Below are 14,365 nucleotides of genomic sequence, written 5' to 3' on the forward strand. Positions count from 1 at the left end.
TGCTAGAATGGCTCACAGAACTCAAGGAAACAATTAGGTTTTATTAGTTCATTATAAAGGATACAGGTGAACAGCCAGATGGAGAGGTAGATAGAGCAAGGTCTGGAAGTGTCCCAAGCAAAGGAGTATCTGTCCTCATGGAATTGGCGTGCACTGCCCTCTCAGTATGTGAATGTGTTCACCAGCCCAGAAGCTCTCCAAACCCTGTAGTTTAGAGATTTTTATGGAGGTTTCATCATGTAGGCATGATGAATTATTAACTTGGTCTCCAGCCCCAGAAGATAGGGTGGTGGAGTCGCTGAAAGTTCCAAGCTTCTAAACATGATTGGTCTTTCTGGTGATCAGCACCCATCCTGAAGCTATCTGGGGGACACCAGCCACCAGTCCTCTCATTAGCCTACCAAAAGACACTCTTACCACTCCAGGAATTCCAAAGGTCCTAGAAGCTCTTGTATCAGGAACCCGAGTCAAAGACCAAATATTAGAACAAAAGATGCTCCCTAGCATCCCATCATTCAGGAAATGACAAAGGTTTTGGGAGCTCTGTGCCAACAACCTGGACAAAGATTATTACACCACATATGCAAGACCTGAGAAATTTAACAGCCTGGCCTTTTACAGGAAGTTTGCTGACCCCCTGTCCTAGACGAATAATATGGGGCAGTTTATATGACTAGCTTACAACATAGATTTTACCACCAAAAAGAAGCCTTTTGTTATGTCTTTGCTTAGACTAATAAAAACACTACACCTGATGTCCAGAATTCAGAACAGACTGTTCCAAATAGCTGATTTTTAAATTTATACACTTTACAGTCAAATCATTGAAAAACTGTTTATAGCAGGAATGTCCACAATAGCCAAACTGTGGAAGGAGCTTCGGTCTCCATCGAAAGATGAATGGATAAAGAAGATATGGTTTATGTATACAATGGAATATTACTCAGCCATTAGAAACGACAAATACCCACCATTTGCTTCAGCGTGGATGGAACTGGAGGGTATTATGCTGAGTGAAATAAGTCAATTGGAGAAGGACAAACATTATATGGTCTCAATCATTTGGGGAATATAAATAATAGTGAAAGGGAATAAAGGGGAAAGGAGAAAAATGAGTGGGAAATATCAGGGAGGGAGACAGAACATGAGAGACTCCTAACTCTGGGAAACGAACTAGGGGTGGTGGAAGGGGAGGTGGGTGGGGGGTGGGGGTGACTGGGTGATGGGCACTGAGGGGAGCACTTGATGGGATGAGCACTGGGTGTTATTCTATATGTTGGCAAATTGAACACCAATAAAAAATAAATTTATAAAAAAAATAAAGATGAAATTATAGAAGTGGGAAAAAAAAAGAATTCTGGCTGCATACTTTTCCCATTTAGTATATTGAATATTTCCTTCCAGAACTTTCTGTCCTGCCAAGTTTTTGTGGACAGATCTGCTGTGAACTGGCTTCGTCTTCTTGTAGATTAAGGACTCTCGCTGCCCTGCCGCTTTCAGGATTCTTTCCTTGTCTATGGATTCTGTGATTTTGACTCTGATGTGCCTTGGTGATGTCGGCTTTTGTTGAATTTAGTGGGAGTTCTCTGTGCTCTTGGTTTCATTGTCTGTGTCCTTCCTCACATTAGAGAAGTTATATAATTTGTTGAAATAAAACTTGTGCCCCTTTTTCTCTCTCTTCAAAAAAAAAATCATTGAAAAACTGAACCTGAATTCAAACACTAAGACATTTTTGCCAGTTACTTTCTCCAGGGGGTCTTAAATTATAAAATAACATTGTTCTTTATTCACATAGTCTCAGACTAGCACGAGTACGTACTTGCCTGATTGATTTAAATAATGAAGAATAACTGGAAAAGAGCAACTCAGAGGGTTCATATAAAATTTAGAGGTAAAGAGAAGAGTTGGGGAAAGAAATAGTGATAAAATTTTATTTTTCCTTAGAGGAAAAAAAATACTGCTTCCAACTAACTTAAATAATTATTCATTTAAATAACACTTGACTGCGTAATAATGAGATAGGTCTGTAAGTTGGTGGTTTCTGTCCCTCTAAAATCTCTCCTAGCCAGAGAAAATAACTCTCAAACATTCATAATGAACAAAGTGAAACACTTTTTTTAACCTATGAACTTAAGGAGGATGAAAAATTGGGGGGTCCCCAGGCCCATATTGTACTGATGTTGAAGAAAGCAGAGTGTGGGCAGTTAATGAAGCAAGTGCTGGGCTCATGACTGAATAAAACTGTCGCCAAACCCTTGGGCACATGCATAAAAATTTGTCCTCTTTGAATCCAATTCTTATTTCGTTCATTCTACTACCTTTTCCAAAATGCCTCTGTTTTGTTGATGCAAGACTACGGTTTGGATTACCCTTTTGGTTGAGGGAAAGGGGAATAAAGTTTGCAGCATCTCTGATATATAACTGACATTGCTTTAAGGTAGAGGTGGAAAAGGATTTGGGCTGGAAATCACAAGCAGTGATTTGGGTCTCATCTCCACGGCTCTCTAGTTGTGTGATCTCAGACAAGACATTTGCCTATCCTGTGCCTAGATTCCTTATTTGAAAAATGTAGATCATGAAAGAGGCCCCCAACCTACCAGAATGTAAAGCTGCAGGAATAAAGTGAGTAGAAGATAAGGAATAATTCTTTAAAAGTTAAAGTTTTAATAAAAATTAGCATTTTCTCCCAGGGATATGTTGGATGTACTTTTAACTCAATTTATCAAACATAAATTGAATATTTTCTTACCTTGAGTGTGCTGATAGTCTTAATACAGAAAACCCTAATTAGTTTGGATGTACCAAGATTAGCAATTGACTTCTGTCTTCCTTCAGCCTTCATCCTCAAATTCTAACCTGCTGTGAGGAGGGTGTGAAGCTTTAGGGAAAACATGAGGAAGCAGAGCAGCAGAGCATGGGGCCCCATAATCCCACATCTTCCCTGCCCAATCCCCCACTCTAAGACCAATGCAAGCAGATGTAATTATCTGGGAGCTTTTTGGAACTGCTGTCATTGTCTTGTCAGTTCCAGACAGCTCCAAAACCTAGAATTACCCCCACTGAAATATAAGCCAGGGTGAAAAGCAGCCACAGGTGGTGCCAATCAAAGTTGGGCAAAGGATAGATTTCAATTGTTCATTTTTACCCAGTATCCAACAGCCAGTTGAACATGACTGCCCTGGCCATTTCCTTGTAATACTGCCATTCATATTTCAGCCAATTTATTTTTTCAGCCCCCACTCATCACATTATGATGAATAGTAATGACAAAGATCACTAGCTCTCTTCTGAAGTATTTGGTGGCAAGAAAATGAAAAAGCTTTGGTGAAGAGCTCATTGCTACACAGTAGAATCCTGAGTTCATGACCAAATGAAGAGGGGATCTTGTTTAGTATGGGACCTCTCTCATTGAATCTTAGAGTTGAAGAGCAGTCAGAAACCACATTTGAATTTATAGTTTTCCTGAATGTCTCTTTTCCTTATCAATTAGAACTGAGAAACAACCTTTTAGAGCTCAAGACCAATAACAAGGCAAGAAAAATATTTTTTCCATGTCTTCCAAATGTGACTACTCAGATAATGGCAATCATATGCAAAACAAGAAAATATCCATTACTGACTTTGGTAAAAAGTGCCATTTTACACTGATTTCCAGCACATTTTGAAAGCAGAAACTGTCACAGAACCCTACTTAGAGAGTATGACCAACAGCCTCAGATAGCCACTCCAGTAGGTAAAGAAAAAGTGATAGAAATGGAAATTTTAGCCTTCAGCACACTGGTACTATCCTCCTTCAGGCCACAATATGTGTTATGATCAAAGGAAAGGCAATTTAAATTTGTTGGGTGGAATTTTTCCCCCCAGCCTATGGGCAAGGGTGTTTTATTTGCTTGACCCTCTCTAGTCCTAAAACTATTTATGGTCAGATATTACCAAACGTGTGAAGAGCCACAGAACAAAATTACGTTTCTTTTAACCAAGGGTAGGGGAAATAAGTTAATTTCATGCTATTTCTTGAGGTCAGATAACAAAATGCACATTTACCCAGGCAGAGAAATCATAGGCCTTTCTTCTCAAAATTGTTAGGACTGAAAGTAAAAGCAGCTGAATCTAGGAAGTTGATGAGGTGAAGATCTGAGAAGTGCAGCAGCAGGATGGAGAGCCTGATAGCAGCCAGTCAAACTGCTTTCAGAGCACAGGACCATTGATAATGACTTCTTTTCTGGGTGACTACCATGAGGGGACCTAAGAGAAACCCCTGAAGATCATCATTTCTACTTCTAATGTACCCAGGGAGAACACAGGTGTCACAGCTTCCTAGGTAGCTGACTTCTAGACCAGTTGTTCTCAAACTTCAGTGAGTATGAGAATCATTGGGGTTTGGGGAGCTTCAAGGGGATGGGAGGTGGGTTGCTTATTAAAACACAGACTTTACATTTCCTATTGAATTGTATTTGTATATCAGATTCTATCATACAATATTGATGAACAACCACAAGTCCTACTAATGAGGTTCTAGCTCTGAGGTTGCCTTGGATCGATGTTTCGGGAGACTCTCACATCCCCAGGGAATTATAGATGAACAAATGGGCCCTTTAAAGGTTGAGAGATAGGTGGACCCAAAACCACTAAGATGGCTTGAGAAGAAACTGGTCCTATATCATCAAAGCTCTATGGCTCACTCTGATTATCACAAACATAGTGGCTTGATTTGGAGCCCTACACAAGGCCAGATCCACAAACCCAGGAATCCATACAAATCTTTCTGGTGCCAGATTCTAGGGCAGAGCACTCACTGAATGATATACCCAAAGGCTGCTGATAATGACTCTCCAGTTGTGGCCTCAGGCAGACCAGAAGATCATCTCAGCACATTTGTTCTGAAATGATCCATAGACCAAGAACAGATGCATTAAAAATATCCCCAAATAATCCATCACCCTTTAATACTATGCTGAAGAGTTTAACAGGCCTTTCCTGTAGGATGAGCCAGGGAAGGGGGAGAAAATCCCTTGCACAGCATGTTATAGTTTACAAAGCAATTCTCACATATATTGTCATTCAATTTTCATAATTCTGCAAGGGTACTGCCATTGTTCCCATTTTACAGATGAGGAAATGGCAATCAGTAAGGTCTGCCCAAGTTCAAAGACTTGAGATTCAAACCCAGGCCACACAAGCTCGATGCATGATGCCACACTGCCTCTCAGAGGCCAAGATGTACAGCAGCAGCACTGGAAAATGTTCTAAACAAAAGTCAGGAGGACAACCAACAAAAATACTTAAAATTCTTCATGCCAAACAAAGTGAGAAGTGAATGAGACAAGGGGCAAGTTGTTTGGTCAGCAAATAATGGAGAAGCAAACAAAAGTCAAATAAAATTGGATTTTTTAAAAAAAATTTACAGAGCAATTTCACCATGACAAAGTAAGACAATTCTCCAAGGGCACACTTCAGCTTCCTACATGTACTATCCTAAGGGATCCTTAAGCAGATCTCTCATTCATCATTACTCCCATAGACTTATTTAATGCTCAATTTCGTGATGGTTTTTATTTTAGGATTTTTCAGGAAGACTCAGTATTCAGGAAGACTCAGAACTAAAACTGCTTTTGGAAGTGGTCAATCTCTGAGAACCAGTGATGTTGAGAATGCTTATTGAGACAGTTTTTAAATATGTATTCATGAAGATGCACTTCTCTCATAAGCTCATTCTCCTCCTCTCTTCTTATCTCTCTTATGTCCTGGGTCAGAGCCAGCCCAGGGCAAAACTGACAAATAGAAGTTTATTTCCTGCACTACCTCCTCATTCCTAATCTCCACTCTCCCTATCTTCCTATAAAAACCCCAGGTACTTCTTCCTAGATCCCTTCACCCCAGAACTCAGTTTTCTTTCCTTCCCAATCAAAATCTGCCCTCCAGAAAGGATATGATCAAAATGTTCACACTCTAGTCCAAGTGTGAACATTTAAAATCATTTTAAAATCACCTTTAAAAAATAATATAAATATATATATATATACACATACATTGGTGTCTGATATATAAATATATATATAAGTGTGTGCATATATATATAAGTATATAGTACAGTACATATATAGTATATAAGTATATATATATACACACACACTTATATGTGTGTATGTGTGTGTGTGTGCATATACTAATGCCTCTGATATATAAATATATATATAAGTGTGTATATATATAAAAGTATATAGTATATACTATATATGTAAGTATATAGTATAGTATATATATAGTATATAAGTATACACACACACATACTTATATGTGTGTGTTTGTGTGTGCGTGTGTGCATATACTAATGCATGGGTACTACCCTGGACTAATTGAATCAGAATTTTTGACATGGAACCCTGGCTTCAGTATCTAAAAAAAAAAATCATCTCCAACTGATTCTATATAGCCAGGGTTGAGAATCACTATATGTACATAAATGGAAAGGTTTCTTATATAAGCCTTTCTGGAGATTTGTATTTTACATTGAAACACAGCCTTAGCAGTGGTATTTTCAGGGAGCCCACAAGATTAATGCAGAGTAGAAGGAGAATTAGAGGGAGAAGAGGAGACCCTGGTGTTGAATGTATTCTATGTATCCCATGATTGTCATCTCACTAGTGAATTTTGTGGGATTGGTTGTTGAAGGGTCCTTCAAATGTGTATCTGGCTTAGGTTCATTCCATCATATGGTTTGCCTTGCAAACACACCACCCTTTGACTGGTGTTCATGTTGTTTGCACTCAGAGACCCTTCATTTATCTTGTTTTTCCTCCACGTTGTCAGATTATTTTCTTTTGTAGGCTTGATTCAAACATCTGCCCATGATTTCTAGTGTTCAGCTAGAGTAAGGGGCCCCAATTTATTTAACATGGTAAATGCTGCAGCAACGGTCCTCAGGTCTTTCTGTAAAGAGAAAAATGAAAGCTGGCTGTCACTTTTTGGACAAATCTCATGGGGTGGCAATTTGGTAGAATCATTGAGAAAGTAGGATCTGGCTCTCAGCTTTGTGGGTGTTGAACCACGGTTTTATTATTGCACCTGAGAGTGATCAAGCCTTCAAGAGGTGGCTCATACTAATTTACCACACAAGTCATAATCCTAATGGACTCATATTTGAGATATTTGATTGCTAAATGGACTATTCCTATTGTCCAGGCTGTCCCTTAGCTTAGGAAATTTAATTAAGGTCAAGGGCTTTATTAGGGAGAATAAAGTTAGAGCAGAAGTACATAGTAAAGCAGTACTCCACAAAATACTTCCTGAGATTCCACTTGGAAATCCTAGAAAACATTTTAGCCATAGGCACTACCTCTTTTTCTTTGTCTTTGAAATAGAAACTTGCTTTCTGAAAGTCAGACTTCAGGAGTGGCAAAAGGATCAGTACAAGAAGATACCTTTGTTGAGGGATAATGCCAAAGAGAATCAGTTACTCGACATCTAATATAGTCTCTCCAACCAGCCCAGTGGTTCTCAGTCTTCTGCATATTAGAATCACTTGGGAGCCTTAGAAAATTCTGCTACCTAAGCCACGTTCTAGACTAATCAGATAAGTATCTGTAGAGGTGGGAGCCCAGGACATCAACATATTAGGGATTCTAGATATACTATTGAAATATGTTTCTAGTGAACTCTGGTGATTTTTAAAAGCTCCCTTAGAAAAGCCAAGTCTGTGAACCACTGAACTGGGTTAAACCAATTGGCATATCCATAGTCAGATTCTCTCCCTCCTTAGATAAGGTTGGAAGTAACTCACTACTTCCTTTTTCTGTCTGCCATCCTGTTTAAGAGAGTTCAGGATAAGGAAAAATTATATTTATATGACAGACACTGGAGAGGCCTTTACATATGTTGTCTCTTTAGTTCCTATTGCAAGCTGCACATTCTAATCCATAGGGCTGAGCTTCCTAAAAATGCATATGTCAGCCACAGCCCTCCCCAGGTCTCCTTAAGCACAAACTCGGGGATTAGGCGCTGGAAATTTGAAGATTTTTCAAACTCCCCAAATGAGCTGATTCAAAACCAAGGTTGAGAGAATCACTGAGCCACATAGATCACCTAGATATTTTGGCACTTGTCACAACAATATTAATCTTTATATAAAACAAATTATGGGTGGGCCCAACCAAATACCTGTATACCAATATATCAGAAGTGTCAAAAATACCACAGAATATATTGCCAGTGAACTCAGGTCTCTATACATACCTTCTAACATATAGGGCAAAATGTAACATGGTTCCATTTCTACTGAAGTAGATGACCTTCCAGAAGAAATTAAGAGGAGAGGAGAGGAGAGGAGAGGAGAGGAGAGGAGAGGAGAGGAGAGGAGAGGAGAGGAGAGAGACAAGAGAGAGAAGAGAAGAGAAGAGAAGAGAGAGAAGAGAAGAGAAGAGAAGAGAAGAGAAGAGAAGAGAAGAGAAGAGAAGAGAAGAAGAGAAGAGGAGGGGAGGGGAGGGGAGGGGAGGCGAGGCGAGGCGAGGCGAGGCGAGGCGAGGCGAGGCGAGGCGAGGCGAGGCGAAGTGAAGAGAAGAGAAGAGAAGAGAAGAAGAGAAAAAGGAATAGGAAAAAATCATTCTTGCCAGTATTGATCCACATCACTAAACAAATGTTGAACAAGTATTTTTGGCACCCACAGTGGTCACATATGTCAATCCAGCCCTAATTTCATGTGAGATTTTCACCGATGATATTTGGGTTGGTTGTTTCCACATAGACTGTATGATAAAATAGCAAAGCCAATAGCAAAGCCATTTATTGAGCACTTACTACACTAATGGTGCTAAGTCTTACTGTAACTTCTAACTTCTTACTAAAACTGCCCATACAGGGAGAGTACCCCTTCATTCATTTATTCATTCACTCAACAAGTATTGACTGCCTGTTGCAGAAAAAGGCAGTATCTGATAATGGTAAGTACACAGGTTTTGGAATGACACAGCTTGAACTTCAGTCCCTGCCCTGTTAGCTGCTGATCGTATGCCTTTGGACAAGTGATTTGCAACTTCCAATCAGAGTTTCCTCCTATGTGCAATAAAGGATAATGTCACCATAAATGAATAACCCATTAAAATATTGAATGCAGTGTCTGATAGCTCTTCAGTAAGAGTAAAAGGCATCGGAGACTGTTATTGTTGCTACTATGGGTCTGCACTGTGCTGCTAGACTGGGTGCTAGACACCCTTATCTCATGAGCAAATTCACCCATCCATTTGTTTATTCGTCTATTTAGTAATTCAATCAGTCAACAAATCATTCTTTAATGCTGTGCTAGGCTGTAGGAGCTCACAGGAAAGGGAAACAGACAATAAATAAACAGTGATGAGAGCTGAGGCAGAGGTGTGTGTGTGAGGCATGCTGGCAATGCCAAGGGAGGGGCCAGCAACCTTGCTGAGGGCAGCAGGCATAGGTTTCATGGTGCAGGAGATATCGGAGCAGCATCTCATAGGAAATGTGCAGCCAGTAATGTGAGGGTGGGAGGTAGGGAGGCGAAGAGGATGCCAGGCAGAAGGAAAGCCATGTGACTAGATAGGTTTCTGGGATGACAGCCATCGATTGCTGACCAGAAAGGAAGGTCCTTGACTTTTCCCTGGATTTGGCATTCTGAGGGGTTAGGATTTAATTTTTGAGCCTGTAGACTCAGTTTTACCTACTATACTTCTCAGAGAATCCTTATTAAGATTTGATGAGTTACCTACGCAACTCTTATGAATAAATTGAGCAAAGCTGTAGGCAAGTAGTGTTTTCAGAAATTTTTTTGCAATCGCTCAATCACTTACTGGCAAGGAACTGCAAGACCAAGGGCAAAAAGGAAATTTGGGTTTAATAACTGTTTGCAATGGATATTCCAATATGATTTTCATACAATTTTTCTATCACTTGGATTTATTTTTATTAGCCTTTAAATATCAAACACAGGATTCTGCAGCAAAAACAGGCTTTTGAAATGTTAACAAAAAGAGGTATTATCAACATTCACTTATTAGGTTAGAATATATTCTAAACACAAAGGATCCCATCACTGAGGTTTCTATGGGAAGAAAGCTCTGCTGATGCAGCTATAAAACACAGACCAAACCTGTAGTACTTTGTGTCACTCACCCCCATTCCAGAGGTTGCAAGGCATGCTTTCTGAATTCTGCACGCTCCCAGCAGCCAGGATGTCATCCGGGAAGTATAGACTAGCCCTTATCTGGATCTTTGCAACACAATGAGGGAAAAAAAAATGATGACTGTACATTAGAGTGATTGTCTCTGAAAACGGGATTAAAGGCAATATTTATTTTCTTTTTATACAATTTTCTGTACCTTCCAATTTTTTTGGTAATGAGTGGGTTTATTTCTTAAAATTCCACCCCCAAGTCATAAATTAAAGTATCATAATGAGAGCATAGGTTAAACACTCAATCACTTGGGCTTCACATATACTTCTCTCTCACTTCTTACAAGCCCATTTTGCTTTGTTTAAGGCAACTGTGACAGAGACATTAACACCAGGACTTAAATGCCTTGATGAAAATTGCTCTGTAATTAATACTGTAAAATTCACCTAACTTGCATCCTTGTGCATTTTCTTTTCTTAGTTATATTTTGGTTTGGAGTTTATCATTTAACTAATTATTTTTTAATAATGTGTACTTTTTAATCAATTTATTATCACAACTGATAAAACAATAGGAATTCAATAGCAGAACACTGATGTATTTCTTACAAAGGCTTTGCTAGAAACTTTTAAATAGGAGGAGGCTTGGAGATAATTCCTAAAATTTCTCCCAAGAACTTAAGAGAAAATTGCATGAAGCAATAATGACAACATTTCAACCATTTGTAAATATGGATGGCTAATATTATATTTTAAGAATCGAATCAGGATTAATATAATCTTACAGACTGCTTCTTTTCTCAAGAAATTAAATTATAAGGGAAAAACGTCATCTCCTGGTCATAGTCTTACACAGCAAGAAACATTTTAATTGTAAATGTGCCTTTTAGAGCCTTTAAATTTCAAAAAGATGATGAGGAGGACGGATCCTGTGTACTTACTAATCTGTAAATAGAGTACCAGGCCAGAAATCAATTCTGAAATGCGGCATCAATTGCACAGGCTTCCACTTAGTTTTAGTTGAATAAAAGCCCTACTAGATACGCAAATAACATCAAACTTGCCAGATTAAAGAGAGGCCCCTCATACTCTAAATCATGATTGTCAATCATCACCCAGGATTAAGGGATATATTTTAAAAACCTAAAAGCAAGCGCTTCCTTTTAACTTCTGCCTACTGCGCATTTTGGATTATCGCCCAGAAATAGTATTACTTGAAACAAGACTGCCTCCCTCCTACCATCTATGAGAAGTGCATTGTTACCATCTGCTGTTGTCTATTTGGAATAAAACTCAGCAAGGCATGCAGCTTAATGTTCAGAGCCCTTCAGCAGACGATGCTGGTGTTTAGAATACAGCTTCACATTTAAATGGAGCTGATTTTCGGTTTAGTCAGTTTTCTCAACGTTGCTATCCTCCCCACCAGAAAGAAGCAAATTAGTCTCAGAACTAAGACGACCACAACATATTTACATTGTAAAGTGGGAACTTTAAACCCTGCCGTGGCCAGTGAAGCTTTACTTGTAAACTCTCCAGGTTTATTCAGGTGAATAATTTTCCCATTTTGTATTTTCTCATTAGCATTACCCGCTCCAGACACTCATATTACTTTCACTTAGAAAATATTCTTTTAAAAGGCATGTATTCTTAATAAATAATACCCAGAGGATGTTATCATCAAAGGGTCTTAAACATATATGTTATATAATATATATGTATATAATATATTATATATATATTAGGGAAACTTTAAAAAGAATTATAAGAGGTCTAAAGAAACAACGGATTCTGTAAATTTGTATGAAACAGATGGGCAAATAATATCTCTAAAGAAATACACAAGAAACCAATAACAATTTTCTTCAGTCAGGGAGGGGAAAGACTGAGAGTCTGCAGTGGGAAAGATATTTACTTCTCCCTATTATTTTACACTTATTTTTAACATGTAAATGTGTTAAACATTTTTAAATTAATAACCAAGAATGTGGTTTTTTTAAATGATGAAAAAAGAAAAAAATATAACCTGCTTCTTCAAGTATAAAACAAAATCATTCCAGGACTAATCTTATCAAAAAATAACATTTTAATAAGATTATTAAAACAAAATGTTAATTTATGAAAAGTTCAGCATTCTATTAAATTGCTAACCAAACAGTGAATTACAACCCAACAGGTTGCTTCATTGAATTCATTCATCTACTCCTGGCAAAGACATTCCAAATTTGAACTTAATTAATATTCCTTCTCCTGGTTTCCATAGTTTCTTTTTAAACATGAGTACCAGCAGAACTGGCAGTAACTTTACCCATATTCTCAATAATAACCCCCTCTGGCTGTCAATATGTATGAAAAGGAAAATTTTTTTCATACCCGAAAGAGCCTCCATTTTCATATCTTTTGTTTAAAAATATGCTGGTAACATTTCTTTCTCCCTCTTTCTTATTTTGTGCATGCAGTTTGACATACTTAACTCTTATCCTGCCTGCGGTTCATACAGTGCTCAGCTGAAAAATGAATGCTGAGAGTGGGGTTGCCATTTTGGGTCCAAACAACAGCCTCCCATTCTACCTTCCCATAATTGCAAAATTGCAGCAATCTATGAAACTGGGGCCTAACAATTAAGTGTTCTGGTAGAAACCACTATCATGGCTTCAAATTTATCGGGGTGCAGAAGATTCTTTGTTTCTATTCGAACACCTGAATGAAGATCTCCTTAGCCATTGTAAACAAAGGAATATGAATTGGTGGGAAACTATACCTATATGAGTAAGTAGCATATGGGTCCACTAAAGTGGTTGACTTGAGCACAACTAATTCGCTATATTTCATACGATTTCTCTAAGGCTAGGTATTTTCCTACAGCCCAAGTAGAAAGAAGCAGTGTTAGACCTAGTCTTGGACCTCCTCTCTCTGCTTCATCTCCTTTTGAATCCATGCTTTTCCCAGCTGGGCTGATTTGCCTTCTCTGAATCACAGTCTCCAGCAGGATGCTGCTGGTCGGTAGTAGTCTGTCAAATACCTCTATGTACACTTAATTTTAGTCTAGAATGTCCACCTCTTTCTGCATGATGCTGTTATTTTTCAGATTTTGCTCTTATTTTTCATTTAGCTGCTCCATTTCCAAATTTTTGCAATGTCCTACACTGCTGGTGAAGATAGTTCTGCTGATTAAATGTGTCTGTTGTGGTTTACAATAAGATATATAGCCTTTTTGATCTGGGATGAGTTCCATTTCCCCTGTTTGCATGAATCAGGTTGGACCACATATCACATCAGCCACTGTGATTCCTCTTTGTGCTGCTCTTTGCATTCAGTCTTCATTGGTCATTGGTGTCAATGATACACATGTAGACACCACCCAAGAGGCCATGGGGTTATTGACATTTTTGGCTACTTCTCTTTGGTCTTACTGACAACCATAGCAATCCCAACAAGTAACCACAGAGCAGTCAATTCTCATGGCCAATACAGACCTTGTCTTGTCCACTACTACTCTTTCAGACTCACTGATCTGGTTTCTCCTGAAAGGGATTATGTATCTAATTTCAATTAGTTTTAGAATAAACTTGCAAACAAAGGACAGCTAGGAATACAACATGCCAGCAAACATGTTTTTAGTTGTATGTTTCACCAAAATTTTCTCCCTTCTCCTATGATTATAAGTAAAAGGACAAAATACTAGATTTTTTAAAAAAATTATTTATTTAAGTAATCTCTACACTCAATATGGGACTTGAACTCACAACCCTGAGATCAAGAGTTGCATGCTCCCCCAACCGAGCCAGTCAGGTGCCCCCAAATGCTAGATTTTTAATATGAAAAATATGTTTCTTGCATTGAAACTGCTGTTCTCCCAGAAAAGTCCTAGGAATAAATTCAAATACAATTTAAGTAAATTAAAAAAGAAATGTGCTGAACCTAAATAGAAAATACTTATGTGGGATCCCTGGGTGGCGCAGTGGTTTGGCGCCTGCCTTTGGCCCAGGGCGCGATCCTGGAGACCCGGGATCAAATCCCATGTTGGGCTCCCAGTGCATGGAGCCTGCTTCTCCCTCTGCCTGTGTCTCTGCCTCTCTCTCTCTCTCTGTGACTATCATAAATAAATAAAAAATACCTTAAAAGAAAATACTTATGTAATATTACTGAAGGACATAAAACCAGATAGAAAAGCATATCATTTTCTTGAAAGATCTTAACATTTTAAAAATACCAATTCTCCCCAAATTAATATGCCAGTAT

This window comes from Vulpes vulpes, chromosome 6, assembly GCF_048418805.1.
Source record: "Vulpes vulpes isolate BD-2025 chromosome 6, VulVul3, whole genome shotgun sequence".
Lineage (NCBI taxonomy): Eukaryota > Metazoa > Chordata > Mammalia > Carnivora > Canidae > Vulpes > Vulpes vulpes.